Genomic DNA, 15,325 nt, shown 5'->3' with positions numbered 1-15,325 from the left:
AGAGACAAATTGGTGTCCTCACTGGCAAGATATGATATAGAATTCATAGTACCAACGAGTTTCAAGAAGTAAATAGAAATATACTTTAACATATTCCTGCTGGAGGCAGCCTCCGATTTAGAAGAGGAACCAGAAGTAGAGCAAAAAGAAGAAGAAACGCAGGAACAAAAGGAAATTTTAACAGAGACACTACAAAACAAGAAAAGACAAAATGGCACAAACGAAAGTCGAATTATTAAAAACGGCTTCGTCAATTCTACCTGAGTTTGATGGTATACATGAGAACTTATAAGCTTCTTAGACGCACCAGATATACTAGAACAAATTAAGGATACCCATGAGACCATAGCAGTCTCCATGATAACAACTAAGCTCAAGGGAACAGCTAGAAACCTTTTGAGCACTGAAAATTCAATACCAGCAATAATGAAAAAGTTGAGTTCAGTAATTAAAGGTGAATCTGTAGAAGTTTTGACGGCAAACTCCTAAACGTCCAACAGCGCAGTAAAACAGCTAACCAGTACACTGCTGAAATCGAAAAATTAACAAATCGTTGGAAGGTGCTTACATATCTGACGGTCTTGCACCTGATGTGGCAACCAAATATGCCACACAATCAGCTGTAAAGGCCATGTGTAATAACTCGGCTAACGAAAGAGTTAAACTGATAATACAAGCATGAAAATTCACATCTATGAACGAGGCTATTTCAAAATTCACGAATAGCTGTACTGAAGTCACGTGTAACCTAAATACAGTGTTACGCCTGACGCGCTCACAAGATAATTACCGAGGTAACTTCCGAAGAAGCTACCAAAATAATAATTATCGAGGTAACCAAAACCGAATATATTACGGTAATACAAACAGATATAATAATAACAATAGTAATAGACAAAATAATAATTTCCCAAGACGCAATTTTGGAGGTCAGCAAGATCATCCAATCAGAGTAACACGAGCAATCTCCGTAGTACAAACCAACAGGAAAACCAGCAAACTCCACTCCAACAGTAAATTCTAACGGTAATAAAATATGCACATTCAACTTGCATCTAAACAGCTACATATCTTCCAATACTACCCTAAATAAGTCAACTTCAACGTTCCTGATAGATACAGGAGTGGATATCTCAATAATAAAGAAGGGTCAAACTGCCAGTAATGTCACAATAAGTAACTCACAGATCACAGATTTAAAAGGTATTGGCCGGGGCATAACAAGCACACTTGGAACAGTAAAAGCAGATCTAACAGATGATAGTCTTTTAATAGGACACAAATTTCACATAGTAGAAGACAATTTCCCAATCCCATGTGATGGAATTAAAAAATATAATTGCATTTTAGATTATAATAAAAATGGGGACAGCCTAATACTACGACCATACGATTACCCAGAAGATATAGTTATACAAATGACAAATAAACCAACAATGAATAGCATTACAATACCCGCAAGAGCCGCAGTAATTAGACAGGTTCATATCAATAGTCACAATAAGGAATTATTAGTACCTCATCAAGAATTGACTGATGGCATTTTTGTAGCCAACACGATAGTAAAATCAAATCAAGCTTTACTAAGAATAATAAATACAACAGATAAACATGCAATCATTCAAGATTATGACATCAAAACAGAAAGTTTAGAGTATTATGTAATAATTGAAAATACACCTCATTGTAAAGCTAATAATAAAGAAAAGGTAGACAGATTGAATAAAAATTTTCCGCCATTCGCTAGTAAATAACTCAACACATTATGCTCAGAATTCGTTGATATACTCTCATTAGAAAGAGAACCAATCACGACCAACAACTTTTACAAACAAAAGTTGCATCTGAAAGATAACACTCCTGTGTATATTAAAAATTATTGTTAAAAATTAAAAATTATAAACAAATTACTTCATTTTAATTCTAAAATAAAATCAAAATTTAAATAAATCAAAGGTGTTGAAAATAAAGTCAAAAGTAGCTTAAATTAAATTAGTTCGAAATGAAAGTAATAGTAACCTAAAGTTAATTTATTTGAGATAAAATTCGAAAATTAAATTAAAATAAATTTATTTAAATTAAAAGCAAAATTAAATCGAAAAAAGTATCTAAATTAAAAATGAAAACTAAATTGAAATAAAGTTTCTTAAAATAAAATCCAAAATTAATTAAATTAAATTTATTTAAAGTAAAGTCAAAATTAAATTAAATTAAAATAAAATCAATAGTAATTTAAAGTAAAATCGCTAAAAGAAAAGTCAAAAGTAAATCACATAACACCGTTTGGAAATAAATTGGAAAATTGAAGTAGATAAAAGCTTTGTTTTTGAAATGAAATTGGAATTAAAATAAATTAAATTAATTAAAAAAAAACTAAAAATTAAGCCTAAATAAACTTTTTCTAAAATACGCATTAAATAAAATTCAGTTAAAATTAAAAGGAACAAGAGGTTTAGCCAATATGCAAGCTAAATTTTTTTTGCATTTGATATACATATTTATGTACATACCGACATATAGACATATAAGCCAAAGTTCGGTATCGAAGATACTCAACCGAACTTGGGAAAATATGGCTATGTTAGGTATATACATATGTACAAAGACACCAGCTATAAATTTAGATTTTTGTCATTTTGGTCTTTTTCTTTTGCAGAATTCTGTGGCGGGACGGAGGAAATGGGCCAGAATACTTACCCGCATACATCATTACTCAGAGCGACCGTAGGAACGCCGGAATATTGGGACCGCCGATCAGTAGAGTTCGGAGAAGAGAGAGATAACGAAAGAGAGAGGATCGGCCAAAGTGACCCATCGTGGCTGGTAGACAGCAGCAACGACGACAGCGACGCCGTCAGCACTCACGCAACGTCAAGAAGCGACAACAGCAGCCGCAACACAGCGACGTCACTATCGCCGACGCCATCAACATCGAACGCCCAAGGAGGGCATAAACGGGCATTTGAATACACGTTTTTGTTTTTTTATTGGAGTTTTCTTTTGTTTTTTTTTTTTTTGTATGGATTTTTGCACTAATTTGCCTCACCTTCTTTTTTTGATTATTATTATTAATATTATCGTTGGAATTTTGTTGTAATTTTTTTTTATTAATTTTTGTATATAGTTTTTTTCATATTATATATTCATTTATTTTGTTCACTTCAGCATTTCTTTTTACGTTTAGTTCGTAGTAATTTTTCTTAAGTTCTCCTAATTAGGATTATATTCAACATACATTAGCACTAGCATTTAATAGCCGATTTTGAGCTTACTTGCTCGATTTTTTTTTGTAATTACTTTTTTCTCGTTTTAAACTTTCTATTTTTTTTTTCGGTTTTCTTTTTATACTCAGTTGAGCAGAGCTCACAGAGTATATTAACTTTGATTGGATAATGGTTGGTTGTACAAGTATAAAGGAATCGAGATAGATATAGATATATATATAGATATATATCAAAATCATCAGTATCAAAAAAAAATCGATTGAGCCATGTCCGTCCGTCCGTCCGTCTGTCCGTTAACACGATAACTTGAGTAAATTTTGAGGTATCTTGATGAAATTTGGTATGTAAATTCCTGGGCACTCATCTCAGATCGCTATTTAAAATGAACGATATCGGACAATAACCACGCCCACTTTTTCGATATCGAAAATTTCGAAAAATCGAAAAAGTGCGATAATTCATTACCAAATACGGATTAAGCAATGAAACTTGGTAGGTGAATTGAACTTATGACGCAGAATAGAAAAATAGTAAAATTTTGGACAATGGGCGTGGCACCGCCCACTTTTAAAAGAAGGTAATTTAGAAGTTTTGCAAGCTGTAATTTGGCAGTCGTTGAAGATATCATGATGAAATTTGGCAGGAACGTTACTCTTATTACTATATGTCTGCTTAATAAAAATTAGCAAAATCGGAGAACGACTAAGCCCACTTTTAAAAAAAAAAAAATTTTATTAAAATTTTAAAAGAAAAGATAATATCTTTAGAGTATATAAGTAAATTATGTCAACATTCAACTCTAGTAATGATATGTTGCAACAAAATACAAAAATAAAAGAAAATTTCAAAATGGGCGTGGCTCCGCCCTTCTTCATTAAATTTGTCTAGGATACTTTTAATGCCATAAGTCGAACAAAAATTTACCAATCCTTGTGAAATTTGATAGGGGCTTAGATTCTAGGACGATAGCTGTTTTCTGTGAAAAAGGGTGAAATCGGTTGAAGCCACGCCCAGTTTTTATACACAGTCGACCGTCTGTCCTTCCGCTCGGCCGTTAACACGATAACTTGAGCAAAAATCGATATATCCGATATATCTTTACTAAACTCAGTTCACGTACTAATCTGAACTCACTTTGTATTGATGTAAAAAATGGCCGAAATCCGACTATCACCACACCCACTTTTTCGATATCGAAAATTTCGAAAAATGAAAAAAATGCCATAATTATATACCAAATACGAAAAAAGGGATGAAAAATGGTAATTGTATTGGTCTATTGACGCAAAATATAACTTTAGAAAAAAACTTGGTAAAATGGGTGTGACACCTACCATATTAAGTAGAAGAAATTGAAAAAGTTTTGCAGGGCGAAATCAAAAGCCCTTGGAATCTTGGAAGGAATACTGTTCGTGGTATTACATATATAAATAAATTAGCGGTACCCGACAGATGATGTTCTGTGAATAATAAATATGAATATACAACTAAGGGCCACTCCATTTTAAAACCCTCATTAAAGCTTTAATTTGATACCCATATCGTACAAACACATTCTAGAGTCACCCCTGGTCCACGTTTATGGCGATATCCCGAAAGGGTGTCCACCTATAGAACTAAGGCCCACGCACTTTTAAAATACTCATTAACACAATTCGTTTGATACCCATATCGTACAAACAAATTCTAGAGTCACCCCTGGTCCACTTTTATAACGATATTCCGAAAAGGCGTCCACCTATAGAACTAAGGCCCACGCCCTTTTAAAATACTCATTAACACCATTCGTTTGATACCCATGTCGTACAAACAAATTCTAGAGTCACCCCTGGTCCACGTTTATGGCGATATCCCGAAAGGGCGTCCACCCATAGAACTAAGACCCACTCCCTTTTAAAACATTTATTAACACCTTTCGTTTGATACCCATACTGTACAAACGCATTCTAGAGTCAACCCTGGTCCACTTTTATAACGATATTCCGAAAAGGCGTCCACCTATAGAACAAATCACACACACAAGATTGCGCATTGCACATGTAAACAAAAGATCAGCTGTTTTTTATGGGCAATTTTTTTACGTAATTTTCCTTTAGCTCTTGTTTTTTCTTTCTTTCTTTCATTCGATCAAGCAGTCAAGTGTGACGTAATGCGCAGAACGAAGCAACTTTGAAGTCGTTAATGCGCAATCTTCTCTGTGTAATTTGTGATCAAACACAAATCACCTTCCCAGATTGCGCATTCACGAGTTCAAAATTGCTTCGTTCTGCGAATCTACGTCACAGAAGACCCTTGAGCGAAAAGCTGATATGCTGCTCTATAGTTTTTCATACGAACTACAAGATGTTTTTGTGTAAATTTCCTTTTATTTTAATGAATAATTGTTTAATTAAAATGTTTTCAACCGTAAATGTATCGGTAAATGTATCGTTCTTATCGGTCAACTCTAATTTTAACATATGTAAACACTGTTTGCCAAACGTTTTGTGTATTTTTGGGAACACAAAAAGCAAGCGCTACAAGTTGCGAAAAAACATTAAAAAGGCCGTGAATTGTTAAGGATAACGAGCTATTACATGCCGTAGGATTTGAAAAAGGGTAGGTAATTTTCTCAAATTTAAGTTTTCCAAACTTTTAATGATTTTCTTATATCCAAAGTTATAGCACGCTTCCGACCAGAATTAAAGCTTTTAGTTTCCAGTGTAACTTTGGATGCTGATAAATTTTCAAAACTCTTTGATGATGCGCCTATATTTCGTATACAAGATGAAATTGAAACATGCCAAGAAGTTTTAAAAGATCGAGTTAAGCGTTTGGGCTCCAAAGATACGTGAACTTCTCATCATATCAGTGTATGCAAATCTACCAAATGATATGCAAGCAAACATTTTCGAACCTCCACCACCCAATGTTAGGAAAGTTGTGCTGGCTACAAATATCGCCGAAACTTAACTCTAGAACAATTATACACTTTGGGTGCGCTCAATCACTATGGTGAACTAACAAAATTCGGTAGACGTATGGCCGAATTTCCATGATGGGTAAAATGTGTTGGTTAGTGAGAAATAGTTTGGAAAAATTGCATTCCGAGTTTGAAATGTAACTAATCAATGCGTAAAAATTAGTTTGATTTCATAATCGGAATTCCATACATTGTAAACAGATTATTAAATTTGAATTCCGTAATTTTAGGTACAAATGTTCCGTAGAATTGGTATCAATTGCTGCAATGCTTTCTGTGAATAGCGCAACATTCTATCGTCTAAAAGATAAAATCATACATGCCGATACAGCTCGTAAGAACTTCAATCATATGCACGGTGATCATTTGAGTTTGTTACAAGTCTATAATCAATGGCTTGATACAGGTAGCCTATACACTTTCGTCATGGCGGAACTATGCAGGTGGTGAAAGAATTTCGGCTAATTGGCTCTTTTTTTAGCTTCTTCACCAATCCGTTTACCCAACTAAACTAGGTTACTTCGTGTTGTTCTTTCTAGGCAATTCACAAATTTACTTAGCGTTTTATTTCCACTAGCTTGCAAAAAAAAAAAAACGCCAATCGAAATTAATTCAGTTCTTACAGGATTATTGATTCACACTATTAATGATAGTTTTTATACTCAGTTGAGCAGAGCTCACAGAGTATATTAACTTTGATGGTTATAAAGGTATAAAGGAATCGAGATAGATATAGACTTCCATATATCAAAATCATCAGTATCGAAAAAAAATTTGATTGAGCCATGTCCGTCCGTCCGTCCGTCCGTTAACACGATAACTTGAGTAAATTTTGAGGTATCTTGATGAAATTTGGTATATAGGTTCCTGGGAACTCATCTCAGATCACTATTTAAAATGAACGATATAAGACTATGACTACGCCCACTTTTTCGATATCGAAAATTTCGAAAAATGAAAAAAATGCCATAATTCTATACCAAATACGAAAAAAAAGATGAAACATGGTAACTGGATTGGTTTATTGACGCAAAATATAACTTTAGAAAAAAACTTTGTAAAATGGGTGTGACACTTGCCATATTTAGTAGAAGAAAATGAAAAAGTTCTGCAAGGGCGAAATCAAAAGCCCTTGGAATCTTGGCAGGAATACTGTTCGTGGTATTACATATATAAATAAATTAGCGGTACCCCACATATGATGGTCTGGGTCACCCTGGTCCACATTTTGGTCGATATTTCGAAAATGCCTTCATATATACAACTACCACCCCTCCCTTTTAAAACCCTCATTAATACCTTTAATTTGATACCCATATCGTACAAACACTTTAATTATAGAGTCACCCCTGGTCCACCCTTATAGCGATATCCGTAGATGGCGTCCACCTATAGAACTATGCCCCACTCCCTCTTAAAATACTATTTAATACCTTCCATTTGATACATATGTATTACAAACACATTCCTACATGGTGATTTTCCCATATTTTGTCTCCATAGCTCTCAACTGAGTATGTAATGTTCGGTTACACCCGAACTTAGCCTTCCTTACTTGTTCAACTTATTATAGAAACCACCTAATGCGTTTCCGAAGTTGTGTGCTGCAGCCATTGTTAAATATTGAGTGGCAACTACAATCAATTGAAAGGAAACTAGAAAAATTGGATCAGGTGCAAATGATAGTTGATACCCAAAATACCGCTATCATGGATCCCATAGCTGGGTTGAAAGTTGCTACCGAGCAGTTAGTTCGTCAGGAAGTAAAAAATACACCTGTCGTAAAGTGTTTTCCACTTTGTGACGTACATGAGATGGAGCAATTGCACGTAAAAATACATCGTCCAACAGAGATGTATATGTATGTTAAATATCAACTATTAAATACTTTTTAAACACTTTTTGTTTATTTTACAGGAATCTACGATTGCATCAATATTGTGCAACAATACGAAAAATTTACCACTAATTATAAAAACAGACGTGATAATTGATTTGAATTTGGACGGGACTCATGGCAAGATTGGGCTGAAATCGTTCCCAAACTTGTATAGCGCATTGGCAGATATTTATAACCCCTTATATAAATACATTGTTTTTTGAATTTAAACTTTTAAATTTTTAGGAGCTGTTTCTACAATTCCTTTTAAGGGATTAACCCCCGAGTATATGCTCCGAAAAGGATTGCAATTTTCCAAATCAAAACATTTTAAGAAACTTCATCGACAAAAAAAAACAGGGGTCACAATCATAACAATGCCTTTTTACAACAATATGTCAGTTGATGGAAATCAATCAGCCCTATTCTTCAATCCATCGTAGAAAATCTACGAATACAACCCTCCGCTACGAATACGAAGAATTTGCTATCACTGAACTCATGTGAAACCGAAAAAAGTGCTGCCAACATATAATGTCAAATTTTGGTTATTCGAAGTCAGCTGAGCGATTGTAAATAAAAAATTTCAATTTAAATTTTAGTTTAAAATTGCATTATATCATTTAAACAAAAAGTTTAGTGCTTAAAATGGATTCCGTATCATTTGCAGCTTTATCAGAAGAAAATGAGCAAGAAAGGCGTGATTTAAAAATTGCGAGGAGTCTTGAAATTAGAAGAGGCTATGTATGTGAAAGGATCCGTGTTTTAATGAACTTATAAAGGTTTTAAAAAATTGTGTTTTATAAAAACTCCGCCTAAACAAGGCTGCGTTTACCTACGTGCTCGGTGTTATAAATGAAGGAAGTACACCGTTCGGTGGGTCATGTTCAATGAGTCCTATAATTCGCTTAGCATCGGTAAAACTTTTTTTTTTTTTTGTGGAAGGCACGGAGTTGGAAAATATTTTGACTTTCCGATTTGTCAGACCACATTTTCCAAAGTTTTTAAAGATGCCTTACTAATTTTCCAAACGCGGCTGTTCGGCCGGTGTGCGTCTAATCCTGGAGAGGTGGGCGCACCGGGGTCGATCTCAGTGGGAATTCACTCCAATGAAATAAGAGAAAGCACAAGAGGATTTTCCTCGTTATAATGGGTGAACTTTATTAGGTACAAGTAAAATAACGTGGGTATAATATTACCTGAATATGTTGGAACACGGCGGAGATCCTTGGCGGCAGATGCGTGCTGGTTGGCTGTTGAAATCAAAGAGGCCGGTTGTATAGCAAGCTACAACCGTTGACCCGCAAAATCCTCCGTTTTGGAGGGGAAAGGCACCCACACATCAACCCCGACATGCATATGCATGAGTGCTGACAAAAAGCACACATACACGCGCATGTACATGCATGCACATGCATGAGGGCGATGGTGTGGGTGGTTATAAATTAATTCGAGTATCGAGTATCGATTTGCAGAGTTGCATTGGGGGGGTCGCAATCAGATGCGGAAAAGTTAGGCATCCTGCCTAAACATGCCGGCCCACCTTGCGATACGCAACATCGTTTTTCGCCAATGACCTCCGCTGAAACGAGAAAAATTATTATAAGACTTACACACTAAACTTAATCTAAATGAGGAGTTCGTCTGCGACGCAAAATGGCCGGGAATCCTTTCCGACTTGCCTAGCATGCCACCTAAGCTAGGATGATAAAAGTTAACGGTGATGAACAGATGTAAGTGAATATTTCTTGCCATTGAATTATACATAATTCTTAAATATAGAAATTCAGAATGTAATAGGTGTATAGTCGATGGCCAGTAAGGCTGGACGAAGAGGCCGAGGTCTCCGTTCCAGATTGGCACCATTTTTTGTTATTCTGTGGTTTTTGTCGTTCCGGATGGAGAGGCCGAGGTCTCCATTCCAGATTTGCGTTTTTTTTGTTGGTTGGACGAAGAGGCAGAGGTCTCCGTTCCAGACTCGATGGTTTTGAGGTTTTCTGGGCTGGACGAAGAGGCCGAGGTCTCCGTTCCAGCGTATAACGTGTGGTGTCGCTCTCAGGGCGACTGTGGCATTTTTATGGATGTACCAGGGCGAGTGGCCGTGAGGTTGGTTGGGTGATGCGCGTTTTCGCTGCAGCGCATGTATTTCGTCAGTTGTGTATTATATTATTACCCTACAAAACCTACCCACGCCCATGCAAATGTGACTACGAATATAACCTGTCACCGTAAAATGACTAGTCAAATGACGTGGAGCGACGAGAGCGTTTTTGCAGAATAGTTAGTGCTGTGATTTCGAGCAACTTATATATTTCAACATAACCAGCAAGATTGCGGTGTGTGGGAGGTTTGGAGCGGACGTGATTCCAAGCCACCCGCGCAAAATTACTTGTTTTCGTGATACGCGTGGTGTTTTATTAACAAACGTACGTTAAAATGTGAATAAACCGAGTTTAAACGAACCGTAGCGGCTGACGACGGTATTGGTTTAATTTTGTGCGACAGCTCATGACGAATAGCGAACATCGTAATTAAATTGGAAAGTGTACCAACTGCCGGTGCTTGCGTGCAGATTGGCGATGCGTTCTTCACGACGCGTTCTATCTGCACGTATCATTTTGAGATGGCGTGCAACCCTGTCGTGTATTTATTGGTCAGCTGACAGCTGGTATGGTGAATTTGTGGCGTGCGAATATATATACATATATGTATTTGCTTGCCTTGAAAAAAAACTATGGCACTGGGGCAGTAGCACACTAGGCCGGTAGAAACAGTTGACTTTTTTCCATTTCGGGATTTTGTCGTGTCGGGATTCTTTTATTTCGGGACCCGTATTGTTTTTGTACCGAGCCCTTATAATGACTGTTCGTGATGTTTGTTGTTGAGAAACAACAAGTCCTGCCCCCCGCCAAAAAACAGGCAGTACCGACGGCAAAAAAAATCAAAAAATCAAAAAAAAAATTTTTTTGGTTGTTTTTTTTGTTTGTAAATGAGAGCATTTAATTTTTTAAGGAGGTGTTTGCCTTTATTTTTTGTGCGTAAGTATGTTTTGGGACTGCCCGGGTCAAAAAAGCCGATCCCGATTTTGTTCCTTTTGCGGGTTTTCGGTATCAGTGTGCGTCATTTGATGCAGCACTAATAGCGCCGAACCAAGTAGGCATACATACATACATATGTACATACGTTGGTTACAAATATGCCTTCCAGTATAGAGAATGAAGCAAAAACAAAAATGAATCGAAAGATTTATTTTACCGTTTTTGCTTCAATTCATGTGGAATGTTACGCGTTGCTGGACACAAGGGTAAGTAGTAAAACATTTTGCAATAATTTTATTTCAATAACTATTTTTTATGTTATTTCAGATTTTTAATAAATTTTCTTTTCTTTTTCAGGTGACTGGTGGTGGAGATGCAGAACAGTGGATGGGTAAGTATGCCGGTATCGTTCCGGTTTTAGTGTTTTTCAGGTTACCAGCATCGCAAAAGGGGTGCTCCAACTGCGGCGTCGGCCGCGCCGTCAGTTGTCACCTTTTTTGCGATGCCCATTTATGCATTTGTGTTAATGGACTTTCTTTTCTTTTTCTTTGCAGGTTTTGCTATTTGTAGAATATGCTGTGCACAAAACTGCATTTTAATCACTACTTCTACGCTATACTGGCAATAAAATATCGTGTGCAAACCAGAGCTAGCAGCGGTTAGTTCCCTTGAAGAAGCAGGATTTCCTGTTGTACAAGGCATATTGCAACAAGACATATTGGAATTAATGCCTTATGTTTTTTTTTTTTTTTTTTTTTAAATGTTTTCGCTATTGTTAGAAATACGCGAGGGCAGCGGCACTATACCCGATCCATACTGAGCACTTTTTCCTTGTTTGTTGGTGCCAGGTTTGTGGGATCAGCCAGGAAATGTTACGCCACTTGTACGTTTGATAACGGCGTTTATTAGGCCAGGTTCTTCACAAATCTTAGAACTTGAACGCTGTCTTAGGCATTTTCCAAAAAATGATTGCCTCAAAATCGAATGATCATGAGGGTTTCTATCTTATGCAAAATTTGCTCGCCTATTATCCCGCCGACCAATTACAACCTAATATGCGCCAGATATTTGCATTGCTCTTTCAACGCCTATCGTTATCAAAGACTACCAAATATGTACGTTGGATTATAGTATGCCTTTGTTACTTCGCCGCCAAAATGGGTGCACCAGCTTTGGTAGCATTAATCGGTCAAATGCAAGGATTAAAGAGGTAATGTTTCTCCATAAGACACCTCGGGACCAAGTTGACATTAAATATCCTGAGGAAATTTGCCAAAAAATGTCAACAAGATGGAGAAATACATAAATTGCACCATCGCATAGCCGAATGCAAAAAATGTTACTAAATTCTCGTCAGTCACAATTTCCGGCTTCATCTAAAGCTCTGGGTCAGGGTGGTAATGTTATGTTAATTTTTTACAGTACTCCGGAGTTGATTGTGCTACTGGACTTACCGAGAATTGCGCAATCCAAAACAAATTTTAAACGGCTGAATTGTGTGCAGTATATATATATTTTTTTTGTATGAATCGGTTATAAAATTTGTGTTAAATGGCGGAATCCTTACATAAAGGTTTCGAAACACTACGCATCATCTTCGATAATGTACTCAAAATGAAGAATGGCTTGGGGGAACGCGAGCGGACTGCTATTTGTTTTGATCAAAAAGGTCAATCAATCGCATGATTAAAAGACAGCCTACGTTCTGAACGAGAATATCTGCATCGTGAAAAGGTCCGAGTAGATAGTAATCGTTTGTATTTGCAGAATTTATTCCACGAACAATCAGCTGCACAGTGCAAAGAATTACTGAATACCACTCATCAAGTATTTAGGGAAATTGTACTAGAGACCGAGAAATTACCATCATTTGCACCATCCTTTCGTACGTTGCTGAAAGCTACGCGTCCACTAAAAGATGCACCACTAGTACCAATGGATAAGGAATGGAAGTTTCCATAGCTTGTGCAGCGTCATCCACTTGAAGTACGAATTACAATTGGTAATAACGCCAAAAGTATGGAGGAGTCTATAGTAATGAAGCTACGTTATTTCAAGCATTTAGGATTTGTAACGGCAGCTACAGTGGTAAGCTTAAGTGATGTTGAACAAAGTTTTGTTGATGCAGCGCTCACACAAGACGCATTGAAATATTTGTGTGACAACGATTTGGGTGATACTATACCCGTGCCTGGCGGTAAAGATGAGTTGGAACATATTAGCATGACACCAAAAGAATGTTTGGATCATTGACGTACGAAGGAATATGGACGTCCCTATCGTTGGCTACAGTCAATGTGTTGCATAGAAGTCGTTAATAACATCGATGACACATCGCTCACTGTTACAGCCGCGATGCAAGCTGAGTAACCAGAGTTACAAAAAATGATACCAGCACTCTGAAAATGCATACAACAATTGTGGAGCTCTCGCTTGAGTTTGATTAAACAAATACGTGCACTGGTTCAAAAGCAAATTGATTTATACTTGAAGGAAGAATGTTTACCCACTACACGTTCTGCTTGAAGCCTTGTACAATGGACTTCACTTAGCTATGAGGAGTATATTGCATCTGCACCTAACGTCAATTTGGAGCTCGTCAATAGTACTCATCTTTTTTATCGCGCCATTGTTATACGTGGATCAGCTAAACTGGAATGTCATGTAAGTATAGGTAGTAACTTTCCTGCAGAGAGCCCGCTTTGGTCTATATGCATTTATGGGAATGGGCAGCATAATGGCATGAACAGTGCCGCTGTGAAAACAATGGAATTTTGGACGAATTCTTTAACTCAAAGCTTGTTGAAGCATCATTTGGCTTTGTTGGCGACACAACTTGTACGCACTATGTTCAGTTTGGATAGATTTTGGAAACAGAGGGCCCGCTCTACAATCCTGTGGAGTATCATCGTGAAAAGTATTATATAAAGGCATTTGCAATGCGTATACGCGCTAGGCCGTATCGTTATATTGAGGGCGGTGCTGTTAGTACATTTAAGCAATAGTTTTTAAGAATTCTTTTACGTGCTATTTTTCATGAATTTATAAACTCTGAAATATCTTTTACAGCAACCAAAAAAAAAACTCAGAAATCGAAGTGCTTAACTAGCCTGCAAAGTTTGACATAGTTGGGTGTGGGAAATTTGCAAAAACAATATCCAGCGACGGTTCACACTATAATACGTACTGGAAATAATCTGCAACATCCAGTTATATTGAGAATCAGGAAAAAATCCGAGGTGACCTAAATATTGCGTTATGTGATCTTTGCATATCACCATTTCTTTTAACAGCTTCAAATACGATTTTGGCTGTAGACTATTCACTTTATGTGTCTACCGAAGGCTCCATGAATTCCTTGGAAAATTTTATTGCACATTTGTACACCAATCGCAAAAACAAAGTAGATGTTTTAGCTGGGAATATATACCGCGTGACTGTAATTAAGTTACTCATATACAATAAGAATGAAGGACTTGATACAATGTTTATTAAACGAAAATGTGGTTTCTCAACCAACGTCATTAACAGGAGCTCATTGGTAGTATAATTTGTTGTCTAAAATATCGTCGGTGAAAGCTCCAACCAACCCTTCTATGGTGGAAAACGTTTTATATGTGGTTTGAGCTTTCATAGACGATATAACGTATTTAGATAAATGAAGATGTGCGATGGAAAACCTCATATTTCCTTTTCCATAAAACTAGGTGTCATTTACCTCAGTATAAAATACGTGACGCTTATGTGCATCCACAATTCCTTGCGGACGTTATGACACGAATGAAGATGTATGAAAGCATGGATCAGGAAGTACCGAATTTATCTGGTGGTGGAACGAGATACCGATCCATTCACAAAAGGGATCTATGAATCAGTGAACAAAAAAAAGAGGGTGAGTTTAAACTTTGAATTACTACTAATGTAGATGCCCATATAGTCCTGTAGGTTCGCATTTGTGTACGTACACACCCTTCATCTTCCACCTACCCTCAGCACGTAGGTGATTAAATTCTGAGTTTCCCCAATTCCTTTCAACAAATATATCTTCCAATACTTTTCGTATATTGAAATGCCACAAATTTTGGCGGCATCAGCAGCAGTACTAAGGTGGGAGGTATAAATATGGATTAGGGCAACTTTGATTCCAGAAAGTTTAGCATATTTAGTTTTGAGTTAATTAAATGCATATATGAAAGCAATAGGAAATTGTTGCGTGTGTGTG

The 15,325-nt window shown here is 36.6% G+C and overlaps 1 protein-coding gene and 1 pseudogene across 1 annotated transcript in view; one reads left to right on the top strand and one right to left on the bottom strand.

Moving 5' to 3' along the window:
• The window catches only part of P5CS (Delta[1]-pyrroline-5-carboxylate synthase), a 958,896-nt gene that overhangs the window by 42,770 nt on the left and 900,801 nt on the right, over positions 1 to 15,325 (bottom strand). The gene's annotated exons all lie outside the window — the stretch shown is intronic.
• On the top strand, positions 12,069 to 14,108 carry LOC137252758 (THO complex subunit 5-like; annotated as a pseudogene).

The sequence above is a fragment of the Eurosta solidaginis genome, chromosome 5 (assembly GCF_040869045.1).
Source record: "Eurosta solidaginis isolate ZX-2024a chromosome 5, ASM4086904v1, whole genome shotgun sequence".
Taxonomy (NCBI): Eukaryota; Metazoa; Arthropoda; class Insecta; order Diptera; family Tephritidae; genus Eurosta; species Eurosta solidaginis.
This window is presented reverse-complemented; position numbering and strand designations above follow the sequence as displayed.